We start from the raw sequence: 13733 nt of genomic DNA, 5'->3' as shown, positions 1-13733 counted from the left end.
TCCAACATGCAAAGTGTCTTTTGGAGGGAGTGGTTGCTGGGGTGTCATTTTTGAAGGTCAATTTCCAGCAAACAATTTGTTTTCATTGTTGAACTGAGACCAGGGCCAGTGGTCAAGATGCAGCATAATTTCTCTCGACCCCTCCCCACCATCCCCATTTGTCCATCTGTGCTCCAAGTTGCACTGGCAGCTTGGACATGTCTTACCATTCCAACATTATAGCTGGGTCAAAATCCTGCAACTCCTTGCCTAACCGCACATTAGCAGTTACTTCGTCATACAGACTGCAGCAAGAAACAGGTTGATCTTTACCTTCTCAAAGGCAACTCGGAATGGCCAATAAATGCAACCCTTACAAGGGGACACCCACATCTCGAGAATGAATCATTGAAAAAAGCTGCTTAAAATATTTAGATACCCTCAAATGGGCCGATCAGAATAAGGGGCACCAACAAGAGACAGTTAACTTCCACCATATACAAAATGTGCCTTCAGCACAACCTCTATCTTGTTTGATCTCCAGATCAATCAACATGGCCTGGTTAGACAATCCACCTCCCAGCCTCCTGTTTGAAACCTGGTATTAGAAGTCAATTTCATTTCACTCTAGCTGCCTTAAAACACTGAAGTGAAGATAAAAATGTCCCTTTTACCATGCATGTGATGTGTCACTACCATCTTTTATACTTGGAGTTTTCCAGCACTGGCAATAAAGTGCCACTTCTGCACTAACCACTACTCCAGACTTTCCATAATTCCAGAAAATCCTAAAAGCAGATTAAAATACTAGTTAACTTTGAGCCTGTTGACAGGCTCATGGAAGCTCATTTTTCTGCCTCGGCAAATTTTATAAACTTTGAGTCCACAGTTTGGGATGTTAAAAAATCCCCTCTGCTCTCCACTACACAGATACAACATGAATAAAGATATTGAAGCATGCAGAGTAGGCGTAGATACGATGAAGAGAGAGGAGAGACTTCATGGTCTGAAGTTGTTGAACTCAATGCTAAGTCTGGAAAGCCGTAAAGTGCCTAATCGGAAGATGAGGTGTTGTTCCTCCAGTTTGCGTTGAGCTTCACTGGAACATTGCAGCAGGCCAAGGACGGACATGTGGGCATGAGAGCAGGATGGTGTGTTGAAATGGCAAGCGACAGGAAGGTCTGGGTCATGCTTGCGGGCAAACCGAAGGTGTTCTAAAGCAAAGTGGTCACCCAGTTTGCATTTGCTCTCTCCAATGTAGAGGAGACCGCATTGGGAGCATCTAATGCAGTAGACCAAATTGAAGGAGGTGCAAGTGAAGTGCTGCTTCACCTGAGAGGAATGTTTGGGCCCTTGGAGGTAAGGAGGGAGGAGGTAAAGGGGCAGATGTTGCACCTTCTGCAATTGCCATGGGAAGGGGGTGAGGTGTTGAGGGTGATGCATGGGGTGGACCCAGAGTGTTACGGAGGGAACAGTCCCTCCGGAATGCTGCAATGTTCCAGTCAAGCCCAATGCAAACTGGAGAAACAGCACCACAACTTCCAATTAAGCACTTTACAGCCTTCCAAACTTAACATTCAACAGCTTCAGATCATAAAGTTGACCTCTTGACCTCTTTCTTCACCTCTGTTTTAATCCCTTTTATAAAATTTATTATTTTTTTTATTTACTTATTTTCATTTTTATTCATTTATTCATTATTTTATCATTTTTTAAATCTCCCTTTTATCCCTTTTTTATCCTTTCCCTCAACCACCAGCCCCTACTCCCACCCGCCCAATAAGGGCCATCTGTTACTTGTTCTAAGCTGTTCTTTCACAGAGTGCTGACCCTTGCTCTGCTATTAACACATTCTGCTTTCTTATCTTTATGCCATTATCAGCACCTTCTTTAGTCTTCACCACTACCATTAACACTCCCTTTGTCTGGTGTCCATGACATCTTTGTCAATCTCTCCTTAGCCCCCACCTATCGCTGACCTTCGATCTTGCTTCACCTGCTCCACCCCTCTTAGACAGTATAAATTCCATCACATTTCTACTTCTCTTTAGGTCTGAACGAGAGTACATGGGCTCAAAATGTTAACTCTGTTTCTCTTTCCACAGATTCTTTCAGACCTGCTGAGTTTTTCCAGCATTTTCTGTTTTATTTCACATTTCCAGCATTTGCAGTATTTTGCTTTTATCTTAGTACTGCACAGAAGAAGTTGGCCATCTGGTGCAGAGAAAGGATGAATGATCTCATCTATGCCTCCGGGGTAAAGCAACTATCTGATCACTCTAAACTCACAGACTCACAAGCCCAACACACAATTACTGGTATCTCACTCACTGCCAGCTCAAGGGACATCACTTGTCCGGCCAATTGAGCCAACCGCCCCCCCCAAAGAGTCCGAGTTGCTGTGATAACATACACTTTGACATATATGTTGTAAAAGGAACTTACAAGGGATATCAAAGTTAGCACAAAATGTTTTACAGTGATAGTAGGGGAAAGACAGTTGTCATAAGTAATGTGGGCCCTTTGAAAACTACTAACAGTGATATTGTAAATAAAAATAAGGAAATGGAAGACATGTTGCATCAGTATTTAGAGTAGAGCAACTGGTTGTTATGCCGGAAACCCCATGGAAACTAATATTGAATCAGAAATGGGAACCCACCAAAATTAATGCAAGCAAAATAACTGTAATGAAGAAAATAATGGCACTAAAGTGTAATAAACCTACAGGGCCAAAGGTTTCCATCATAGAGCTTTAAAGGAAGTAAGTGAGAACAATGGAAGGTTATAACTAGGGCATCTGCAAAGTTTTCTCAATTAGGGAACCATTCCTTTAGAATGGAAAATTGCACATATTACTCTGCTATTTAAAAAAGATGATAGGAAAACCAGTTGTGTTACAACCGGTCCCTGAGCGAGGTCCCCCAATTTGTTATGATCTGGGATGAGATACTCCAAATTGTTAATTTCCCGAATGGGACCCCAATTTTGTTATGCTCCCAGGTGAGGAGGAATGGGCTGGCTCCCCTTCTTTATTCAACCCCCTCAGTTGGTCGCAACAAGGTTAATTTATCCCTCATGGATACCTTTTCCCAGTCCAAATGTATTTATGTTTTAGGAGCCAATTTAACCAGGCTTTCTTGAGTCAAAGAAAGAGTAAGTTTATTAGTTACTAAAACTCGAAAAAAATGATAAAAACGCAACACTAATACACACTGATCAGAAATGAGAAGTTGAGTCCAAAAAATAAAAGTTTTAAAAGATATATGAATCAGTCTTTGGCTTGTCCGTGAGGAGTAGATGGTGAAACGTTACGGCTGTTAAGTTGGGTGATTCCGGTAAAGCTGACTTTGGCAGTTGAGCAGTTGGTTTGGAGACACTTGGTTCTGCCAGTTAGCTGAAAGAACTGTCTTATTTCCTTTTTGATTGTGGCTTTGCTGACTTGCCTCCAGCTGCACAGGGAGAGGGATAGAGACTTTTACTGACAAGCTGCAGGGATGCCTAGTTGAGGTTCTTCTGCAATGACCCTCACAGCACACACTAGCACACCAGAACTAGAACACACAGATCATGTTTGCAGCTAGCTTTTAACTCCTTTCCTTGTATATTCCTGGAAGGGAAAAAACAAACATGTCTTTCGCCCAGAATCTGCTATCTTTCAACTCAGATCATTTTCACATTCTGAGATGTAACTCAACAGAAGGTGGTTCCTGCTGAGATGTGGTAATCATTCTCCATTGTCTCTGCAACCACAGGTAATTAAAATTCAGTCTTTTGCATTGCATCTCTTCCTTTCAAGTGTCTCTGTCTGAAGTAGGCCTTGACACCTTTTTAGGTGCAACATTCCATGGGCTCTCTGGACTAGTCAGTCAAGTATAATCCACACAGGAATTTCACAGAATGTGGTTACTTTACATTCTCAGCCAGTTTTTGCTTGTATTTTTTTATACGCCCATAAGTAATTTGGGGCTGTGTTCTGCTACTGTGACAGTTGTCAGGGAAAACGACAGGCTAAAATTAAGAGTGACTGAATACCTTAAATTTTGAGCTATGAGAGAGAGTTGGTCATGTCTGATGATGATTTTTTAAAGAAGGTGCTGAAGTAGTGGACAGAGGAATGCCTGTGGATGTTATTTACATGGCCTTCTGGAAGGCACTTGAAAAGGTCTCTCACAAGAGATTGTTAGCTAAAGTTGTAGCTCTTGGAATTGAAGGCAAATTATTGACTTAGAAAGAAAATTGACTGAGTTTCTTGAGACGGGGCAGAATTTTCCCCCTATCGGGGGGGAAGTGCAAGAGCAGGTGCATGCAGGCGCGCCTCCGATCGGCGCCCCCGATTGCAGGCATGCCACCATTTTACACGGGCGGGCCAATTAAGGCCCACCCAGCATGATTTCCGCCAGGAAGCGCTATGCGCTCCCTGTGCGGGCCAGGGGGGAATCCCTAAACCGAGAGTGTGCTCCTTCACGCATGCACGCAAAAGAGTGCACTCATCTCCCTGAGGCTAAGTGCTGCCTCAGGGACATCGGTGCCAAATTTAAAAATGTTAAAAATGGAAAAATAAAATTTCCCTGACATGTCCCCTCATGTGACACTGTCACATGAGCTGGGACATGTCCATCACTTTTAGTTAAACTTTTATTAAATTTTTTAAAACCTGCATGAAACCTCATCCTGCCCGTGGATGAGGTTTCATGCTTTCTCTGAAGCCCGCCAGGGCTCCCGGCCTGCCCGCCAACCTTAAGGTTGCAATTTGTTTTTAAATGGCCTCAATTGGCCATTGACAGGTCGGCGGGTGCACAGCTGATTCAGCTGCACCCCGGCCGACTTGAAAATTGAAATGACACGGGTGACGTCAGGAGTTCTGCCCAACGTCATCCCGCGTCATTTTACACGTCGGCGTGCGGGTCCTGCCCCCCCCGCACACCAACCAGGAAATCCTGCCCAGGGAGTAGGAATAATGGGCAGGTTCTCCAATTGGCAGGATCTGATTAGTGGTGTCCCACAAGGATCTGTGTTGGGCCTCAACTATTCACTGTATTCATTAACTATTTAGATGATGGGCGAGACAGCCACATATACAAGGTTGCAGATGACACAAAGATAGGTGATTTTGTAAACGGGGCAGATGGAAGCATAAAATTACAAAGTAATATTCATGTATTAAGTAAGTGGGAAAATTGTAGCAACTGGATTTCAATGTAGGCAAGTGTGAGGCCAAAGTGTACTTTGGACCTAAAAGGATTGTTCGGAGTACTTCCTAAATATGAAAAGTTAGATAGAGCGCAGGTCCAAAGAAAATCAGAGGTCCATGTATTAGATCAATAAAATGTACTGGACAGGTACGGAAAATAATCAAAAGCTTGAACATAGAAAATTCACAGTACAGAAGGAGGCCATTTGGCCCATTGATACTGTGTCAGCTAAGAAGAGCTGTACTGCCTAATCCCACTTTCCAGCTCTTGGTCCTAGCCCTGTACAGCACTTCAATTGCATATCCAAATAATGGAATACTGGCTTTATATATAGAGACCAGGAATACAAGGCGTTAGAAGTTTTGTTTCAGCTATACAAGCTCTTGTTTAGATCACACCTGGAGTACTGTGAGCAGTCTGGGCATCGTATCTTAGGAAGAATATATTGGCCTTGGAGGGAGTGCAGCACAGATTTAACAGAATGATATTTGGACTCTAAAGAGTTAAATTACATTGAAATATAACACAAATTATTCCCTAGAATTTAGAAGGTTATTTGGTGATTTGATTAAAGTTTTCAAGATATTGAGGGGAACTGATAAGGTAGATACAGAGAAATTCTTTCTGCTGGGGAGTCTAGGACTCAGACTAGGAACCTAAAAGTTAGAGACAGATATTTCAAGAGTGAAGTTAGTAAACACTTTTACATGCAAAGCATGCTAGAAATTCGAACTTTGACCAGCAAACAGCAGTTGATGCTGTAAATTTTGAAACAAAAATTGATAGGTTTTTGGTATTCAAAAATATTAAGGGATATGAGGCAAAGGTGGATACATGGAGTTAGGTCACAGATCAGCCATAATCTCATTGAATGGCAGAACAGATTTAAGGGCTAAAAGGTCTAGTCTTGTTTTGATGTTCTGATTTTCTTTCCCATATTCCTACCTGAGATCCTTGGTAGCTCATATCATCTTATAATCTTCCATTGACAGGAGAATATTGAACACAGCAGCCTCCCTGGATTGTTAACTCCACAGCCCTGGAGCACAGATTGTATCAGACTAGAGTATTAAACAAAACAAAAACAGAATTACCTGGAAAAACTCAGCAGGTCTGGCAGCATCGGTGGAGAAGAAATCAGTTAACGTTTCGAGTCTTCATGACCCTTCGGCAGAACTGAGTATAGTTAGGAGAAAGGTGAAATATAAGCTGGTCTAAGGTGGGGGGGCGGGGGGAGAGAGAAGTTGAGGGTGGGGTGATTGTGGAGATAAGCAAGCAGTGATAGGAGCAGATAATCAAAAGATGTCACAGACAAAAGGATCAAAGAGGTGTTGAAGGTGGTGATATTGTCTAAGAAAAGTGCTAATTAAGAATGGAAGACGGGACACTCAAGGTACAGCTCTAGTGGGGGTGGGGTGGAAAGACTAACAAAGTTTTAGTTTTAGATTTAAAAATAATGGAAATAGGTGGGAAAAGAAGAATCTATATAAATTATTGAAAAAAAAAGGGAGGGGGGAGAAACGGGGTGGGGATGGGGGGAGGGGGAGTTTAAGATCTAAAGTTGTTGAATTCAATATTCAGCCCGGAAGGCTGTAAAGTGCCTAGTCGGAAGATGAGGTGCTGTTCCTCCAGTTTGCGTTGGGCTTCACTGGAACAATGCAGCAAGCCAAGGACAGACATGTGGGCAAGAGAACAGGGTGGAGTGTTAAAATGGCAAGCGACAGGGAGGTTTGGGTCTTTCTTGCGGACAGACCGCAGGTGTTCTGCAAAGCGGTCGCCCAGTTTGCGTTTGGTCTCTCCAATGTAGAGGAGACCGCAATGGGAGCAACGAATGCAGTAGACTAAGTTAGGGGAAATGCAAGTGAAATGCTGCTTCACTTGAAAGGAGTGTTTGGGCCCTTGGACGGTGAGGAGAGAGGAAGTGAAGGGGCAGGTGTTGCATCTTCTGCGTGGGCATGGGGAGGTGCCATAGGTGGGGGTTGAGGAGTAGGGGGTGATGGAGGAGTGGACCAGGGTGTCCCGGAGGGAACGATCCCTACGGAATACCGTCAGGGGGGGTGAAGGGAAGATGTGTTTCGTGGTGGCATCATGCTGGAGTTGGCGGAAATGGCGGAGGATGATCCTTTGAATGCGGAGGCTGGTGGGGTGATAAGTGAGGACAAGGGGGACCCTATCATGTTTCTGGGAAGGAGGAGAAGGCGTGAGGGAGGATACACGGGATATGGGCCGGACACGGTTGAGGGCCCTGTCAACGACCGTGGGTGGAAAACCTCGGTTAAGGAAGAAGGAGGACATGTCAGAGGAGCTGTTTTTGAAGGTAGCGTCATCAGAACAGATGCGACGGAGGCGAAGGAACTGAGAGAATGGGATGGAGTCCTTACAGGAAGCGGGGTGTGAGGAGCTGTAGTCGAGGTAGCTGTGGGAGTCGGTTGGCTTGTAATGGATATTGGTGGACAGTCTATCATCAGAAATTGAGACAGAGAGGTCAAGGAAGGGAAGGGAAGTGTCAGAGATGGACCATGTGAAAATGATGGCGGGGTAGAGATTGGAAGCAAAATTAATAAATTTTTCCAGGTCCCGACGAGAGCATGAAGCAGCACCGAAGTAATCATCGATGTACCGGAGAAAGAGTTGTGGGAGGGGGCCGGAGTAGGACTGGAACAAGGAATGTTCCACATACCCCATAAAGAGACAGGGCCCCAGCTATGCCTGTCTCTTTATGGGGTATGTGGAACATTCCTTGTTCCAGTCCTACTCCGGCCCCCTCCCACAACTCTTTCTCCGGTACATCGATGATTACTTCGGTGCTGCTTCATGCTCTCGTCGGGACCTGGAAAAATTTATTAATTTTGCTTCCAATCTCTACCCCGCCATCATTTTCACATGGTCCATCTCTGACACTTCCCTTCCCTTCCTTGACCTCTCTGTCTCAATTTCTGATGATAGACTGTCCACCAATATCCATTACAAGCCAACCGACTCCCACAGCTACCTCGACTACAGCTCCTCACACCCCGCTTCCTGTAAGGACTCCATCCCATTCTCTCAGTTCCTTCGCCTCCGTCGCATCTGTTCTGATGACGCTACCTTCAAAAACAGCTCCTCTGACATGTCCTCCTTCTTCCTTAACCGAGGTTTTCCACCCACGGTCGTTGACAGGGCCCTCAACCGTGTCCGGCCCATATCCCGTGCATCCTCCCTCATGCCTTCTCCTCCTTCCCAGAAACATGATAGGGTCCCCCTTGTCCTCACTTATCACCCCACCAGCCTCCGCATTCAAAGGATCATCCTCCGCCATTTCCGCCAACTCCAGCATGATGCCACCACGAAACACATCTTCCCTTCACCCCCCCTGACGGTATTCCGTAGGGATCGTTCCCTCCGGGACACCCTGGTCCACTCCTCCATCACCCCCTACTCCTCAACCCCCACTTATGGCACCTCCCCATGCCCACGCAGAAGATGCAACACCTGCCCCTTCACTTCCTCTCTCCTCACCGTCCAAGGGCCCAAACACTCCTTTCAAGTGAAGCAGCATTTCACTTGCATTTCCCCTAACTTAGTCTACTGCATTCGTTGCTCCCAATGCGGTCTCCTCTACATTGGAGAGACCAAACGCAAACTGGGCGACCGCTTTGCAGAACACCTGCGGTCTGTCCGCAAGAAAGACCCAAACCTCCCTGTTGCTTGCCATTTTAACACTCCACCCTGTTCTCTTGCCCACATGTCTGTCCTTGGCTTGCTGCATTGTTCCAGTGAAGCCCAACGCAAACTGGAGGAACAGCACCTCATCTTCCGACTAGGCACTTTACAGCCTTCCGGGCTGAATATTGAATTCAACAACTTTAGATCTTAAATTCCCCCTCCCCCCATCCCAACCCCGTTTCTCCCCCCTCCCTTTTTTTTTCAATAATTTATATAGATTCTTCTTTTCCCACCTATTTCCATTATTTTTAAATCTAAAACTAAAACTTTGTTAGTCTTTCCACCCCACCCCCACTAGAGCTGTACCTTGAGTATCCTGTCTTCCATTCTTAATTAACACTTTTCTTAGACAATATCACCACCTTCAACACCTCTTTGATCCTTTTGTCTGTGACATCTTTTGATTATCTGCTCCTATCACTGCTTGCTTATCTCCACAATCACCCCACCCTCAACTTCTCTCTCCCCCCGCCCCCCCACCTTAGACCAGCTTATATTTCACTTTTCTCCTAACTATACTCAGTTCTGCCGAAGGGTCATGAAGACTCGAAACGTTAACTGATTTCTTCTCCACCGATGCTGCCAGACCTGCTGAGTTTTTCCAGGTAATTCTGTTTTTGTTTTGGATTTCCAGCATCCGCAGTAGCTTTTAGCTTTTTGTTTTTATATTAGAGTATTAAACATATATTCCCATATAGATGCCACTTAAGTCAATGATTTATCATTAATATAACTACATTTTTCCACTGAACATAAGAAAGAAAACAACATCTGAAAGGAGTTTCTGTTGCTGAATTAGAATTGCTCAGTAAAAAAGCAGAGAACTTCAGCAACATTTAAGGCAATTTTATGGTGAGTGAGTGATATAAAATTAAGGGTGGAATTTTCCAGTCCCAACAATGGCGGCTTTACTGATGGGCAGGGGGTGGGGGGTAATGCGGCAGGAGCTGAAAAAATCGGTTTCCTGCCAATGTGAAATGATGTTGGGAACATGCCCTCGCACACACCATTGGTGGGTTGCCACTCCCACCAGAGGATGGCGTGAAGCCGTTTTGCATCCCTTTAATGGGGTGCAGATGAAGGCCTGACTGGGATTTCTGCCCCGCCATCCAATTTTTTGCGCCGCCAGTGGGACATCACACTAGTCTGGAATACGTCTGGGTCAATGTGGCATGGACACATCAATACTCACCTGGAAGAAGGCCTGGGGCAGATCGTGGAGATCGGAAGGTGGAGGCCTCCAGCGACTGTGGACCCTAGAATAGCAGTGGGTGGGTGGGCGGAGCATCAATAACGTGGATCTTCTCGCTGCAGCAGCTTCCAGGAGGTGGATCTCCAAACCGCAGGTGGACGGCTGCATGAGGTATTGTTAGGCGGCCATAGTCTGTGCTGGGGTGGGGGGGAAGGTGGGGGGAGGTGTCTGTATTAGACAGGTAGGGGAGAAATGAAGAAATGGGGCAGGTGTGGAGGCATAGAAGGGAGCGGGGGAGGCTGGGGTGGTTGGGGAAAGTGTGAGCTGATATGGATCGAGAGGGTGGGAAGGGCCGTGGTGAAGTGTGGTGGGAGGTGGTGTGCAGATGTGAACGGGTATGGGGGGGGTTGAGGGGAAAGGGGTTCAGGGGGAGAGGTCTGTGGTGTCAACTGATGAGTCCTGGGGGGCCGTCCTGAGGGAATTGTCAATAGGAAGAGATGGTGAGGGTTAAAGGAAACTGGTAGCGTGGGAGGGTGAGGGTTTGGCAACGGACTGGCTCTGAGGGTTGTTGAAGGGGAGACAGAAGAAAAATCAGATTCTGGGATAGGCAGGATGAGAGGGGCATTTCTATTGTAATGTGATGGGCTCCTCGGGAAGACAGGGGATGTGGACATTCACCTGCACAGGATGGAGGTGATGGGGCTGGGTGAAGCGTAACTGTGGGAAGGCCAAATGTTATACCTGGTGGTGGGGGGGGGGGGGGTTATTGGTTATGGCCGGGAGGATGTGGGTCACAGGGGAGGAGTAAAGATATCGGACTGCACATCGAACGTTACACGAATCATGGTGACTTGCAACTATGCAGAGCCTATTGGTGGCGATTTTGAGATGCTGCACGGGAGGTGGGTCATTGGGGGTGGGCAGAGATGAAGGTCATGTCAACTGCACAACTGAAGGGGAACCGCAGCATGTAGGACTGACAATGCTAGGGCATTAGGACAGATGATCATGGGAAGGGCAAAGGCTCAGTGTGAGTGGGAGGCTTCTCGCACACAGCTCGCAAGGGCCCTGGAAAATACCTTTCCCTCCCTACACATGCATGTTTCTGGGGTCATAGAGCCAGCCTGGGGTGTCCCTTTGAAGATAGTAGGATGGGAGAGGGGCGCACACACAAGCTTAAGGGCTGCCAATCGCAAATAAACCACATCAGACCTCATTTCAGTGCAAGTGTACTCCATTTACTAAAGTGTCAGAACATCAACAATGATAGTGTACCTGTGCAACCACATGTGAAATCTAAACTTCTTAACCTTACGTTCCCTACCACTTCTTCTAGGTTCTCCCCCAACATCTGCAGCAGGGGTGGAGGCAGCCTGCTCACCAGTTTGCCCTGTTTGTCTTGGATAAACTTGGCAGCCATCCTCTGGAGACCCGAGGCCTGGAGGGCCCGGCTTACTTTGGCTGTCCTGCTGCAGGGCAGCTGCTCCTCTGCAGCTGCAGAGGATGAAGCTGAGGGGGTCACAGGCAAGGGGAATTCTGAGGAGCTGGACACCCTCAGACGGTCTGGAGTGGAGGTCCCGGGGGGTCCAACCGCCGCTCCTCCTCCCTTTGGGTGTCCGATGGCCCCTGCCTGACTCCTTGAGGGGGTGGGGCACCTGTAGGGAGGTCGAGGTGCCCCATTGCCCTCCCGTATAGCCACTGAAAAAGCTCACCTATGGCTGCAGCGATGGAGCATAGGTCTGCGCGCATCTTCAGCAGAAACTGGATGTTCTGCTGGACCAGGTTCTCCATGGCATCTGCCACCCTCCTCATGGAGACCTCGATGTGCGGACATGTTGTCATCACTTCATCAGCCAGTGGGCAGATGGACTCCACCACCTCATGTGCCACTCTGCTGAGGGCCTCCGACACCTCTGCCTGATGTTCCCCCACCTCTCACAGTTTCCCCAGCATTTCATGCAGGGCCAATCCCAGAGGCTCATCATCCGACTTGGACATCGCAGGTGCCTCTTCTCCAGCAGTCCTCTGAGTGCCAGTGAGCTTGGCTGACCCTACCTCACCTGCTGTAGAAACATGTCCGTGCAGTGACCACCAGAATGGGAGACCCTGCCTGAACTATATCAATTACCCACCAAGGTGTGTCTCTGCACTGGTGGAGGGTGCAGGTGACTGTTGTGGTGCCTCTACATGTGCATTTTCTTCCTCCTAATCAGCATCCTGGGTTCTCTGTGGACTGGAGGAACTTATGGACAGGGCGTCCTCTTCTCCCCTTCCCCTCTTCCTGCTGGCACCTGCTGGCAAGAGAGAGAAGAGAGCGAATGGCTGCATGAGCTGCCCCAACATGGAGGAACGCATGACCAATAGGTTTCTATATGACCACATTATGCATGGATCCTTACTGGGTAGAGGCTGCCTGCCAGCCTCTCCAACTGCACAGGCTCAGTCCGGTTCCTCCCCTGGCAGCTCGGCTGCCCACTCCTTGAACTTAGTCAGGTTCTTGAGGTCAGGCCGGCCCCCTCCCGTCTTCTCTCTCTCTCTCTTTTCTGTTGTGGCTCAACTTTTCCAGCGCAAAGAGAGAAGATGGGGTTGAGAGCAATTGGGCTTCATGGATCTTTCTCATGCTTCCTGTCTTACAAATAGCCCATTGAACTGTGCGTCTTGTGATTGATGCCCTGCAGGTTGTCCACAAGGGTTCTGGGGCAGCTCCCGAGCGGTGAGCTCATGCAGATAGAAGGATAAGGCTCACAGAGGCATGTCATTAGCAGTGCTTGCTGGTGCCCTCAATGCCTAACCCCTTTACGCCCCACTCCACCTCCCAGACAGCATCTGAGCTCCCTGTGTTGAAGGGTAGGGGACTCACAGTGGCATCTCCACCTGCAGACTAGATGGGCTGCAGTAGGGCTGTGAGGCATCACCTTATCATGTTGAGTAGTTCTTTTACGCATGGGCCACACAGATGGTGCCCTTGCCACTGAGGTCCATGTCCCTTGTACCATTCATTGAGGTGAGTCTGAGCAGTTGAGGGTTCACTTACCCTGGCAGTGGCAATGAGGTCATTCATCGGCTTCCAGCATTTCAGGGCAGATGATGGGGGCTCTGGACACTGATCACCCTGGCGACCTCCTCCTATGTAGGGTCGGTCAGACAGCTCGGCCTCCCCCTTCAATCCTCGGGGTACAGGACGTCCCTCCTGGCCTCCACTGCGTTGAGCAGCACTTTGAGGGATGCCTCATTGAATCTGGGGGCCGGAGCTCCCTGTGATTGGCAGGCCATCTCCCCTTTCAATGGTGGGTAAGTTGATGTCCAGGCACCTTTTAAATATGGCACCCAGTGTTATGGCACAGCCGACGGTAAATGCTGAGTTGTTCAAATCCCAGAGGGAAACTTGAGACAACTGCCACAAGTAGTTTTGCTATTTGTATGTTTCAAGATGCAGGCTTTGAATTCAGTAGTAATAAGACCACCGAGCCTTATAGGTTTTTACAAAACTAGATTAAACATTTATTCATAAGAGAAATGATTTTAAGCACATTCATATGTCTACAAATTACTACTATAATAACTTCTAAGTCCTCTGACTCCCAGTTACACCTCCGTTAAGGTGACAGTAAAACACATAGGCCTGAATTTTTCAGTTGGCGGGCAGGCTCGGCGGGAGCAGG

The sequence above is a fragment of the Cetorhinus maximus genome, chromosome 2 (assembly GCF_964194155.1).
Source record: "Cetorhinus maximus chromosome 2, sCetMax3.hap1.1, whole genome shotgun sequence".
NCBI classification, from domain to species: Eukaryota; Metazoa; Chordata; class Chondrichthyes; order Lamniformes; family Cetorhinidae; genus Cetorhinus; species Cetorhinus maximus.
This window is presented reverse-complemented; position numbering follows the sequence as displayed.